Source organism: Struthio camelus, chromosome Z, assembly GCF_040807025.1.
Source record: "Struthio camelus isolate bStrCam1 chromosome Z, bStrCam1.hap1, whole genome shotgun sequence".
NCBI classification, from domain to species: Eukaryota; Metazoa; Chordata; class Aves; order Struthioniformes; family Struthionidae; genus Struthio; species Struthio camelus.
In genome coordinates, this window is record NC_090982.1 from 83313931 (window position 1) to 83327756 (window position 13826).

The window sequence follows — 13826 nt, forward strand, 5'->3', positions numbered from 1 at the left end:
TTATCCTTTAATAGGATAGCTCCATAACTGGCTTGCAGATTTGAAGAAATTTAAGAGCTCAGATTTGTACAAAGGCACGGTGACATTTATGACATTATCATTGCAGTGTAATATATTTATCAAACCATTATTGCTTTTTCTATACTATTCTCCATCCCATTTGAATTGCTTACTGTGTTTGAGTATGTATTTCCAAGATTTTTATTCCCATATCTCCAGCGCTGTTCTTTCTTGATTTGACAAATCCTAGAAAATCTGCCCAGCCTCTGGGCTTACCGAATAAATATCTGTCTCTAAATATCAGTTACTGAACTACTACTAAACTGTTACAGTGAGGGGTCGTTTTTGCCATGTTGCACCCAAAGGTCTATATTGGTCCAGTAAAATTAAAAAGTGATTAGACATAAAGGGAAGTGGATTCCAAAAAGTGACAATCAAACTTAGTGATTAAGTGAATATTGATGTATTCCAAAGAGATGCCTGAAAAACTTTGCACAGTGATTCTTTTAACACTTTGTATGAGACAAAGGAGTCTGTCTGAGGAAAACAGGACTATTATACATGCTGCACGGTAGAATTTTCATTTCTAAAGATCTATTGTTTTGTTTTTTTGTAAAAGAGACCACCATTTTTATATATCAAAATCTACTACAACAAAATTTTAATACCTGACAGTTATAAAGTTTGGTACAGCTGAAGCATATTATAAGCTGATGTTTGGTAACGCCAGGATCAGCCCTTACAGTTCTGTCCGTATTGTTGAGAAAAGCTTCATTGGGGGGGGGGGAAAAAGAAAAAGTTGCATGATGTTGATATACGCTTATGTGGGCTTCTACTCACTCTATGGTAACCTTATTCAAAATGCTTTGAAAGGCACAGCAGCTATTATCCAAGAAGATTTTTTAGATGTCCACAGAAGCTGATATTCAGATGAACTGTCCTAACTCCTTGCATATTTAGGCCACGGGGTTTGTGTTACTGATCCCCAAAGCAATCCCCCAGAAGTGTGAGATGCAGGGAAATCTAAAGGGATTATTCACTGCACCTTTCCCTCCTGCTCTGCTTGGGAAAGAGATGAGGTCAGAGCATTACATTCAAAGGAGATTAAAATGAAGTTGAAACTTCCCGTGGCTCTTACTAAGAAAAACTGAAAAGGAATGAGACTAGTGTTAGAGAGAAAAAGACTTGATGATGTTCAGCAAACAGAAAGAGGGTGAAAAAGGCTTGGAGAAGCTATGAAGCATCTTGATATAATCACAAGCACAGGACAAGTATAAGGAAGGAGTTTTGCCACCATCTATTGGTGACCAGAGGGAAGAGACAAAGCAAGCAAATGCTCTTTGCATGTTTGTTCGCCACCTTCTCACAAAATATAGTTTCATGATTTCCTTAATTCATGTATATTTTGGATGCAGGGTAATGAAAAATTAATATCCCTGCTGCATGACAAAAGGATCACATGTTGTATGTAATACGCCCTGAGTAATATGCCCTAATAATACATCTGTTTCAATATTCAGCACAACTGAATAGAGAAGATAGATAGAAGACAGGGATAAGGGACTTAAATCCCAATAGGGATTATGTCATAGGCAATGCCTGAGTTTCAAAGGATACTTACTACCTTACCACCACAGACTAAGATTTCTGGCAGAGGTGAGCTGTCGCCTTCCCCTGTTTGGAGCTGCTAGTTAGTGTAACCTTCTTAGGTAGAGCTACATCAGTTCTTTATTTGAACTAAGATATTTAGAGCTACATATATGAAGTGTCTCTGCACAACATTACAGATGGTGTGCGTGCATCAGGATATCCAAAAGCTCTTATTCGTATGTCCCCATAAAAAAGAGGTACTTACCAGGAGCACATCAGTTCAATCATATCTGAAAATTATGGGTCCCAAACTAACTCAGGCTAAAAAAAAAAAAGACAAATAAATACACTATTTAATATATATATATTTAAAAAAAATAAATATATTATTTTTGAACACTCGGTACCTCTCACTAGAATTATATACATTTAGAGGATCTGTGGTTTCTAAAACAGTCATCATATTACTGCTGTTTACTCACTGTTGGGTAAAAAATGATTTCAAGGCAGAAAAAAATGCAACTTTGCTTGGATAATATGGGAGAATTTAACATATGCCACAGATAAATTGCTGTTTTTTCCTCCAGATATTAGTCCAGCAACCAAAATCCATGAATTATGTGTCCAGATAGTTTCTTTAATCAGCAGCAGTTGTAGGGATATCCTCTCTAAGCCTCAGTGGTTTTGCTGCCTGCTTCATTTCACAGTCCTGAAAAAAGTGTCTAAGCTCTCCTAAGCAATATTATATCCTTAAAAATTAGACTCAAAGAAAGATGCATACTTTTGCAGGATAGCACTGGGGTTAGAAAAGCTTGCTACCTGTTTCTCTGTGTTTGGGACTCCATTTCCAAACACTGTACCTTAAGAACGGATGGAGACTAAGGATAAATTCAATGAAATGTAGTCCCTCTAGTGCTTGATTCTGACACCTGGTCCCTTAAGTACACATATGTATTAGGGCCTTAGTATGCTACGCAAACACTTTTTTGACATAAACCTTTAGTGTCTTCACATAATGCCTGTTAGACTACACTTTGCATGTAGTAATGAGTTTTCTGTTCAGAGAAACCAAATTGAACCTTGTACAACTGGGACCACAGTTATGTGAGGCATAGGAAAAAGGACGCAGGGTACTGAAAGATGGAGCAGCTTCAAGAGCAACAAGATCATCCAGCCGATAAATGAAGAGCACAAAATGTAGAACTCTGGACTCTTCTACAAAAGACGCTCACTTAAAGGCCAAGGAGGTGGCAACGCAGCAGCCAAAATTATCTGTCCTACACGATTTCTGCATTGTTTCAACTATTGTTTGCTATTTGTTTAAGCTTCCTTCCCATTCTAGCTTTACGCTGTTCACATCTGATGAATTTCTCCTCTTCCCATTTTTATTATTTTCATCTGTTTTCATTTTTAACTTAACATTTTTAACTGCTAATATATTCTACCAGTCAAAGGAGGTATATTGGAGGAGCCAGCCAGTAACCCTTGGAGACCAAAAAATTCTCTTGTAAGAGGGCAGAGAACTTCAGCAAAAGGAAAGCAACCAGGTGATAGCATGAGAAAATCACCTGGCAACTGACTGCTGCTGAGTATCAGGTGACAGCTAAGACAACAGATTTACTCTTAACTTTTAGTAATAGGTACTATAGATGTGTTGAGGGGAATGATGTACACAGAAACACTGTATTGTCTGTGTGAGCATCTTCATGAGATACTGGGAAGAGAAGATAAAAAATCTATCTGAAGACAATGGATGTGTATGTTTTCCGCCTGGTAAGCTACCATGATCTCGTTTATCCTGTCAAAATGCCAACCTTGTCCAACTGTCAGCCGCAAACAGAATAAGACTCTGGTCTTTTCTAACCCACCCTCTAGGTTTCTGTTAAAGAAAATGACTGGGAAGCAGGAAATGCAGAGACTTAAGGTATATTTGGATGTGGGCTTTACATGTTCTGTGTGGGAACTCCAACCATGGGATTAATTTGGGGCAAAAAGGAAATAAGGAAGATCCCACTTCCTCCAGCCATGTGTAGTCTGGATATGTTCTGAGTATGTGCATAGCACCAGCATCCAATAACTGCAGCACAAGCCAAGAAGTGCCTATTTAGTGGCTCCTGATGGGACTTGGGTGTCAGCCAGGGTTTATTTGCTCAGCACTGCCAAGGCAAGGTAAGTGGCCTTGTAAATACCTAGCAATAGGAATTTAAACTGCTGGCTGCAGTTACTCTGAATACCTAGTGGACCTTAATGCTGAACCCCTACAGGGGCATATATGTTCCTCCAATCGTCTTACGAATCTAGGTCTAAAACATTAGCACTTTGATGGCCTGCTGATAGCTTTCCAGGCAGAGTTAGATCCATACGTCCAAATCAAGAAGTCATATTCAGATTTTTTTTGGTTAGAATCATCTCACAAATATAAAAAATTAAATAGAAGGGAGATTCATGGACTAGGCATAGATTAAAAGAGCAACTATCTCTGGGAAAGGGAAACCTTCAAATGTTACTGTAAGAAGGGGCTGTGATAAATAAAGTGCTGAAGACTGGTGTGCTCTGCTGGGATTCACACAGAAAGAGAAGAGCTACCTGCAAGGAGAGGGTCTGCTGTGAGACTGCTGCCCATTAACAGAGGTGATGTGTTTCCGCTGGACAGCTTAGGACATATCTAACTTGCTCTCCGAAATTTTATTAATATAATTGCCTATGGGACCCTAAGCGTTGCTCAGGATGTTTTAAAAAGGCCATTTATATCCTATATCTTTAGGACTACCTTGACAATGGAAAGAGAGGACTTGCAAAAAGGATTTAACTGTTTAAATGGCACTTCAACCCAGGGCCTAAAACATTCTGTTTCTTTTAGCTGTTTTGCAGAGCTGACTACTGAAAAGCCAAACAACCTATTTGCTGCATGATTTTCCATTTTTGAAAATCCACGCAAAAAGCAGTGTATAAACATTACAAAGCTTAATCCTAAATACATCTAAAAAGTGACTTGATGCATTTTCTGTGACAACCTTAGCTATTATTAGAAGATATTTCTCACAATATGTTGAATCAACCTACACATACAACTTTATTAATCAAAGTATTTTTGTCAGAATTTCCACATGTCAATATTGCCATTAAGTGAATTAATGAAGACTAGAGATAATGGAATATTTATGTAAATTATCTTAACTAAATATCTCCAATCTTTTCAGCTCTTATAAGTCTTTATTATGATAATGCTCTTGACAGGGATCTAATGTGAAAGCTACATTAATTGTTTCAGTTATGCTAATTCTAAATACCTCATCTCTCTTATTTTTTTTAGATTTTGAAACATATAAAAGTAGCCCTACTTCTTGAAACTGTTAAGTCTACCTAAACTCTTAGGCTGACAAGCACAGATGGCTACAGTATTGTCACAGGGTATAAATTTTTAATAACCTTTGCTAACTTTAGCTGTATTTATTTGCACATTTTCCACTGTTCCCTGATCTATAAATGAAACTAAACCTAAATTTATCACATTTCCCTAAACCCCAATATAAAAAAGCAATTTGTGCATTTTTTATTGTCTTTGCAAACTTGTGATGTTTTTATGGGACCGGGCTGGAAGAAACTGCATGTTTGAACTTTTTTTAATTATTATTCAAGTCAGTAAGGCGTAATGAAAACAACACTTATGGAAAAGTCATTTACTGCTGCTGGGACTCTTGATGATCTTCTAATTCCATGCCTGGGAGCAAAAAGAGATCTTGAATCCTAATGTGGGAGATTCAGCAAACTTCCTTGTGTTCGTGTGCAGATGGAGCCTCGAGTACAAAGGGCTGCATTACGGCGCAGCAGATGTTCTCATCCCAGTGTTGGCAGGTACCTTAGGCTTCACCGGGGTCCGTTCTAGCCAGAACTAAATGCCTTTATCTATCTGTAAAACAACCATTAATAATACTGTATGTAAATGCACAATGAAAAGCTCTGTTTTCCTTCATGCTCTCTTCTATCTTATTTCAAAACTTCACTTAATCCCCAAGCTATATTCAGCAGATAGTCCCAAATAACTGTGTTTTGGTCCAGACTAGCTGAAATAAAGGGAAGGCTTCGTGCCTGAGGTTTTGCCTTCCATTCCTGCAAGGTGTGTCCCTTTGTTCCTCCCCACTGCCAACATGCACAGACACACTATGTCATGGGAAAACTATCTATCTGCCAAAAACTGTGATGAAAACAGAATACAGACGGCCATTCAGGTATTCTTGTTTGCAGAATATAAAAGATATGTATTTTTAAGCAGAAGAAAGACCCATTAATCAAACGAGAATCCATAAAGCAAACAACCACCCTCATGTGTCACTACTCAGGGATACCAACCTGATATAGTTGCTAACCAGATTTCAGGAAGAGCTGTATAAAGAAATCTTTGGGCTCTTCATTTGAGGGATAAAAGAGAAAGCAGATGAAGGACCACTTCAATGCTTAGTGACCGCAGTGCAGGTCTGTAAAACCTAGCTACTCCTTTTCAATTTGAAGAAAATCTAGAGAAGAGGGAAATGTTTAAATATGACTTGCTGATATTTGCTCTGGTTTTCTGACTGCAGTTCTGGGTTTGGGTTTTTTTTTTTTTTTTTTTTTCCAAATATCTGAATTAAGACAAATGAAAACATGAAACTAAATGCGACACCTAAGAAAAAATCACAGCGCAGAGCTGACAAGATGCTTTTATTGCCTTTGCAGCTGGTGTTTAAGGACATAACATATATTGAAAACATATAGGCCACATACCTAACTGTGTTTTGTTTCATTCTTTTTTATTTTGTCATTAAAGCTATTTATTGCTAATTGGAACAAAAGTGATTTTATTTTTGATAGATATATGACTTATTACTCATCTGGTTATTTCAGCAAGCCATAACACATGTGTCAGTCTTTACAACTCCTCTATTTTACAGTGGGCAACTGGGACACAGAGACCCAGCTGCAAATGCTCTGTGACATCTGTTTCTAGACTAAAGTAGACATTAGATACAGAGGAGGACTTCAGCTGAGTCTGTATTACTAAATTAAACAGTATCAGGAACATCCTTTATGCATGGACCTAATTTGTCCATGTTATTAAACCGCTTGGTCCGTAGTATGGTCTTGGCCTGGGCAAGTACTCTCAGGAACGGCTCCTGGGCTCAATTTAGAGATTATCACAAGCTAAGGTCTTGTTACCAGTGGGCACTGTACATAAAACCACTCTATTTCTGACAGAAAAAGAGTTTAAAAAACAGACACAGGTCTTTCTATGCCAGTTGGCGTCCAGGTGAGAGAAGGATTTTGGCTGTGCAGGCTATAGGTGCAACCTCAGAGCGAGGCTGCACAAGCAGCTTGCGCAAGGTGCCTCCAAAAGGGGTGGTCCAGCAATCTCCTCTTCCCCATTTTTTCCTCTTTATTGTCTCCTTTGAGTTTGAGCTAGCGACCATGCAGCTGTGTTTTCTGCCAGGTAAGTTTTCAGCCAGCTCGGTGAGCTCAGTGAGTTAGTTTTCAGCCTAATTTTCAGTGAACTGGTGTGGCTGACTGCATGCATGATCACGTCATCTGCATGAGGACTTCCCTATGTGCTCATGGGGTAGAAGGAGGGGAAAGACCTTTTCTGCAGCAATGTGCAGTTAGCTTGATTTAAGCTGATAGAAAACTGCAATGTTACATGTTGCAACCACAGCAGAAAAGTTAATGGGCTGGATGTTATTTTTATATATATGTATACACACACATACATTCTGCATTGGCCCGTGGGATGCCATTTGAACTGCTCTGAATGCATTCTTAATAAAAAGGGAGCATCAGTCCCTCCTCTTTGATATGTTCTGGGTGAGATTAAATTTGTTCTGCTGATGGTAACTCTACCACAAATAAAGCTGTGATCTTAAACTGAGTGCCATAAAAATAACCAGTAGCAGATAGATGATGGTCTGGTCTGAGAAATGTGTGAACATGTTATGTCTTTTATTGATGTTAAGTCTCTCATCTGGCTTTATCAGCTGCTGGTATTTGAGTACTTTCTCTGGGCAGATACTGCCGTTGTGAGAGGCTACCACAGTAGCTCAATGCTAGAGCTGGGGATGGGATGCTGGGATAAGAGTCAGTCGGAGATTAAGACACTTAAGTTTAGATCAATAGGGTACAGGAAGCTTGTCAGCCTGCCAAATCCAGTTGTCAGCTTTAAGGAGAGCTAAATGGCTCTGTAGACTCTCTTGACTGTGTTGTCTATGTGAGCAGTTGGATTGCCTAATTAGCAGTAGTAGTCGTTGCAGAGCGTTGTAGGGCATTGCACCTCCAGATGACTCCGCAGAAGGCTGTGGGACTCCTGCTTGCTCTCAGTAAATATTCTCTTCCTGGGTAGATGTTTTTGGCATACCAGAACATCTCAAACGGCAAAGGAGACTTACATTTAGACATTCAGCACTCAAAAGCAGGAAATCCTCAGCTGTCACTGTGGGTCCTTTGTCAGATCATCCCATAGATAGCATCTTTTAAAAATAGCACCTGACTTTTTACACTTGCTAAGCTGCTGTACAACATGCCTGAGCTTTTCAGCAGAAGAAATTATTCCAATAACTTGCAGCACTCATAAGATCCAGGGACTACTTGCATCAGGCAATCTAAGTTTGATATTGTTACCTAGCTCACTGGAGCAAGAATATATCCATTACAATCATATTTTCTGTTCATTTTAAAGAGTAATGTGGGGAGTAGAGAAATCATTCAGTTATTACCAGCAATTGCAATGTGCTTAATTTTCACTGCTCAGTTTACTATGGTCAATGTCTGGAAAACAAGCAATCATCTTCAGCCTTTAGTGTTTTGTTTTTTTTTTTTTTTTTTGTGTCATACATGTAAAAAGAATATTTTCTTTCTGGGAGGAAAGAATAAATCTCATGAAAGCTTATCCTGATGAAAACTTCAAAATGGGACTATGTGTGATCTTGAGGTTGGTAACTTTTTGTATTAGCGTAAATAGTACCCTAGAGGTAACAAAACCAGCAGTGAAGACGCACAAAGAGTAGTCCCCATCAGTAGGATCATGACTTAGCCCTTGCATAACCTTATCCTTTTAATTAGTGATATTTTGAACTAGTTCATAGCACTAGACATGTCTTAGGTGATTTCTATATTAAAAAAAAAAAAAATTGTTGTAAAAGGCAGCCTGCAATGGGAAGGCCTCGTATATATATCTCTAATCTTGCATTATCCCTGCAGCCAGTTTTTACCCACACATGACCTTCTACTGACATCTGCATAGACACAGCAGCCTGTAAAGATAAATTAATCAGCAAGATCGTGACTGGGAGATGGAATGTCACAAACATAAGTGATAACCAAGAATCACAATGTATAGTCTCATTTCCTTCTTTTACAACACTGCCCCACTGGAGAGGCCAGATTCTGTATAGCTGCAATCTGGTTTGTGGTGGGAATGTAGGATGAATGACTGGGCGAGTGGCAAAACTGCTGGGGCAGCAGTCTGTGCACAGCCTAGAGGAGGGAGCACAAGCTGCAGGAAGGGAGAGTTTCTGGAGGCTGCATTAAGAAGCAAGTCACTAAATGCTTACCAAGAATGCAAACTTTGGCTGCAGCCTTTCTGAAAATAGTCCTCTCACCAGAGAGGCAATGTGAATTTAGATATAATGGAGTTATCTCATCCATTAGCTGGAATGTGGTGGCAACCAAAAAGTTCCACAAGTTTTTCCATAAAGTAGGCAGTGTGGTTTAGAGCCCAAACAAGCAGTGCGGAGAAACAAAGATATCACACCAGATTAAGATAAAAGGATAAAGGACATTCCTAAAGTAAATAAACCGTGTGCAAATAGAAGCAAGAATGTAATTTATATTTAGAGCTGACCTAAATTTACATTTAGGAGAAACAGGCAAAAATGAAACCTCTATCACTGCTCACTGGGAGAACACCAATGACTGTTGTTAGATGTAAAGCACCGGACCACTGAGAAACGAGTTTAAGCCCTATTAATAAAGAAAGATGAGAATTTCAAGAGGGACTGTGAACTCTCAGCTTTGCTTCTAATTTGAAAACATAAAAACTCTTAGGTGAATGGCAAAAAAAACTTATGCAAGAGGTTTCCTAAGTTTAGTTTATGGGAGATAACGATAAAGGAAAATGGTTAAACCCAAGAAGAAGGAGAGGCACGAGCAATAAAGTGGGCTAATGATATCCTGACCAGTTTACCACATTTTTCTTAAGAAAACATATCTCACAAATGTTTTCTTTGCCTCAGAATAGCTTCCACCCTTCTAATCCTGACATTTCCATCCCAAATTATTCCATTTCTCCTTCCTATACATCACCGCACTCCCTTCCTTTCATTTTCTCCTCATCTCGCATGGGCATCCAGCCATTCATTCTCACTTACAGATCTTAATTTTCTGCACGTCCTTTAACTGATGGTCCCTTGAACCTATTTTGTTGTTCAAGCATTCTCCCCACCACTTTTCTGCCTTAGGCTTCAAAATATTTTCTCCTCTAAAGAAAAATAAGAAGAGTAGAACCTCATCAAATCACAACAAAGGACAATTAAGGACTTAATAAACTAATACTTTATACCGAATTCTGACCATATAAAGAATTTAAAGTACTAAGCATATTAATGCTAAGTATTGTTTTAAGGTCAAGAGGCAGCCATCTCTTTTCCATATTAACTATCTTCATTAATCTGCATGGTGCTTGCCTTTGGTGTCCTAACATTAATAGGCTGTAATTATCACCCAGGTGAAAATAGGGAGTGTAGAAGATATACCTTCATAATTGCCATTAATCCTGATGAGGCTGATTCTTGTTAATCTCCAAGTATTAAGAAGAGTATATATCTTCCACTCTATACTAATAAGTCACACAAATGACCATTTGCAAGAATTAATGAACTGCATAGCTTCTTTGTTTAAAGCACTGTCAAGTTAAAACTATACATACTGATGAGAAAAAATCTCCTTTCTAAACTTCTATGACTAAGCTGAGGTTTAGAGGTCTGGTGGTCAATTCTCTTCTAGGACAAGATAGAATATCTTGCAGAAGCTAGGTCAGGGACGTTACCCTTAAGTTATTTAGTTTTTTTTTTTTTTTTTTTTTTTTTTGTAATCATAGGAACTCTGGTTACCTTTGTGCACTTTAAATCAATTAGTTGTACTATCTAGTTTCATTTTCTGTAGCGATGTGTTTCACTTTCTGCATATTTGGCCTACTTTGTAGAGTTCAAGTTTCTGATGATGTAGAGAATTATATCTCCCATTAAGACCATGAAATGTTACTCTTAGACTTTGGGAAAAAAAAGAAAAGAATAAAAGCAAAACCCTAGGTTTTTAAATATGCTGAAAGGGCCTAAAATAATAGAATAGTGTAATTTTCTGGTGTTTCTCACCAAGAATATAATGCTATGATTAGTTTTTAGCTAGGAAGAGATTGTAAATGGAATGAAGAAAGATTTTACTCCCAGCTGTTGTCCTTGTGTCTAGCCAGTGACCTTGTTTCAATAGGATGTGAATACAAGAAAGTTCGCAAACCTTTCTCCTCTTCTACTACTAACTGATGCTATGTAATTATGGGAAGCATCTGGGAATTATCTAGTATTAAAAAAATAGATTAGCACACATGATCAGAATCTTAATACACTCATCTGCTATCTGCTTTTCTTTACATGCCTTGGAATATTAAGAAGGAAATTAGTAGGTGATTTTGGAGGATATTTTTGTTGTTTTTGCTGATTTTGTCGAATGACTGCCTCCCCTTTACCCCGTATTACTTTTATTTAGGAAAGGAAAACCAAATTAAACAAAGCACTTAGGAGGTGCATCAGAATGGTTAAACATTAGGCAGAGGCATAATTTTGTGCTGAGAATGGAATGGCTTTTTGTACCAAGGTGAGAATGGAAAGAAAAGAATATCAGGAAGCAACAATCAAAACACAATACAAAATGATTCTTTGTTTTTGAATCCAGAGCATATTGCTAGGTAAAATAGTAATTAGATATGAGTAAAAGCAGAAAGAGAAAGATAGCATCAGAAGTTAAATGGAAGGACTACTGGATGATACTTGAGCAGATAGGAAAGAAAGATTTTAAACTATTGCCTTCCTGTACTGATCCCTGCAGAAGAAATCATGGGAATCTCCCTCAGATGTTGCTTAGGCCAAAAAATGACACCTAGTGGGAGGCAAGGGTGCCATTTATCTATTTATCACTTGCAATATTCTTAAATCCAGAGAGGAAGCATCTGAGAAAATCTGATGCCAGTTTCCCTTCAGTCAGTGAGGTGGGTGAGGAAATCTAAGCCAGGTGTGAAAAACAAGATTGGTGACCTGGCTGAGAACTGGCTCTTGGAGCTGACAAGCCCTCAGATAGTACCTGAAAGAATCTATGAATGGGGAGAAAGGGATGAAATGTATGTTCATTGTGTTCTGTTTTCTAAATATACTGTTTAGTAAAGCTTAAAATGTTGGAGGTAGAAGGAATTCTGTATGAAAGATTTATTTCAAGCATTTAATCATTCACAGCTTTAAATTTATTCATATATAGGCTTTTTTAATCTCTTATTTAAAAATATTTTCTATCTATTTGAAAGAATGTTGTTGTTATGCAGATATATCAATAAAGATAAGTAAAGACCTTTAGCCATCAGTACCGCTTCCAGTAATCTGTGTTGTGCATGTGTGCTTTTACAAAGTGCGTCAATAAAATACTTACACACCTATAAACTAATCTAAAATCCAGATTTTCTAAGCAGCAGAAATTAGAATATCCAGACTATTTTTTTTCACCAGACACTAAGAAAAGTGACTGAGGTAGACAAAGAATTTCTGTCATAAGAACATCAATACAATAAATTCACTTTAGAAAGACAGATATACTTACCTTGTTTCCAACAGAGGAACTTTTCTCTCCCTCTTTTTTTTTTTTTTTTTTTTTTTAATAAAGCATTGCTTAACAGGGATTTGAGAAGGCAATAACTAATGCTGTCACAATAAAAATTCATGCCAGAAGGTAAAAGGTAGAAGTGCTTCAATATTTTGTTCTTGAAAAAAACAAAGCAACAGAAAACAGAGCTCATATTCCAAAGGAAAGGAGAAAAAAAACAGAACCTTGGAAAAACCTTATATAAAAAATCTTCATAAACCATGCAGCACAGTGTCCAAAGCTTGCTACCTACAAGCTTTCTTTTTTCTTTTTTCTTGTTTTCTTTCTTCTTTCTTTACAACTTTCTAATCTTCATGACCGAACCAGCAACCGCCTAATTTAAGTGTTCAGGAAGGATAGAATTGGATCATTACTGTGATTATGAAGTAAATCTATGCTGGAGGAATTTCCGAATCCTCCTTGAATTGCTTCATCACGGTATTCATGATTTTCTTCCTCTATTCTGTGTATGTCTTTAGTACATAATATACACAATTTTATTAACTCTTACCCACTTTGAATACTGTTTCTCTGAAAAAAATTACAATGAGAAAAACTGTTAACAGACTTCTTGCTAACAGAAGTGAGCTGTATTCATAGGGATAATCAATGAGTGTATTCCCTGTGAGAAAATCTTCTCATTTAACTTTCAAATAATGTAATTTGTCAGGTTCATTTGGCATAAATTTGGAAAGGATTTTTGATGTTGTCCAAGTTTTACATGATGTTCCCAGAATATGTTTTCAGGAAGGTTTTTTTTTTTTATGCTACATCTTTGAACCTAACATCGTGTTGAATTATTTCTTTACCATTAGGAATATAACAGTGATGTAAATTGCCTTAAATTTGAATACCATTTAAGGCCATGTTCGAGCACTTAATGCACTACAGCTATTCTACTAAATTACTAGATCAATACAGCTGATTAGATAGATCACAGTAATGGATGATTTTCACTACTTAAAAAAAAAAAAAAAAAAGGCAACCAAAAGGAAGAAAACTGACATCTACTCTTTTGTTGAGATGGTTTCTATGTACTGGGCACAATCTGTGCATCGAAAATCTCAGAATTAAGGGAAAAATGAATAGCCTAAAAGTCCTAAGTGAAATCCAGACAAGTTTATTTTATGTAAGTGTAAGGATCTTTCTAATCTTGACTAGGCAGGTAGAAGAGAAATGAATTGAAATACATACATTTCCATGTTCGCCAAACACGCACTTGTCCTATGCTTTTACATTAACAGGAAAAATATATGATCCTCTCCTTAAAGAAATTTAATAGCTCTGCAGGCTAAATATATTCTAACTGAATA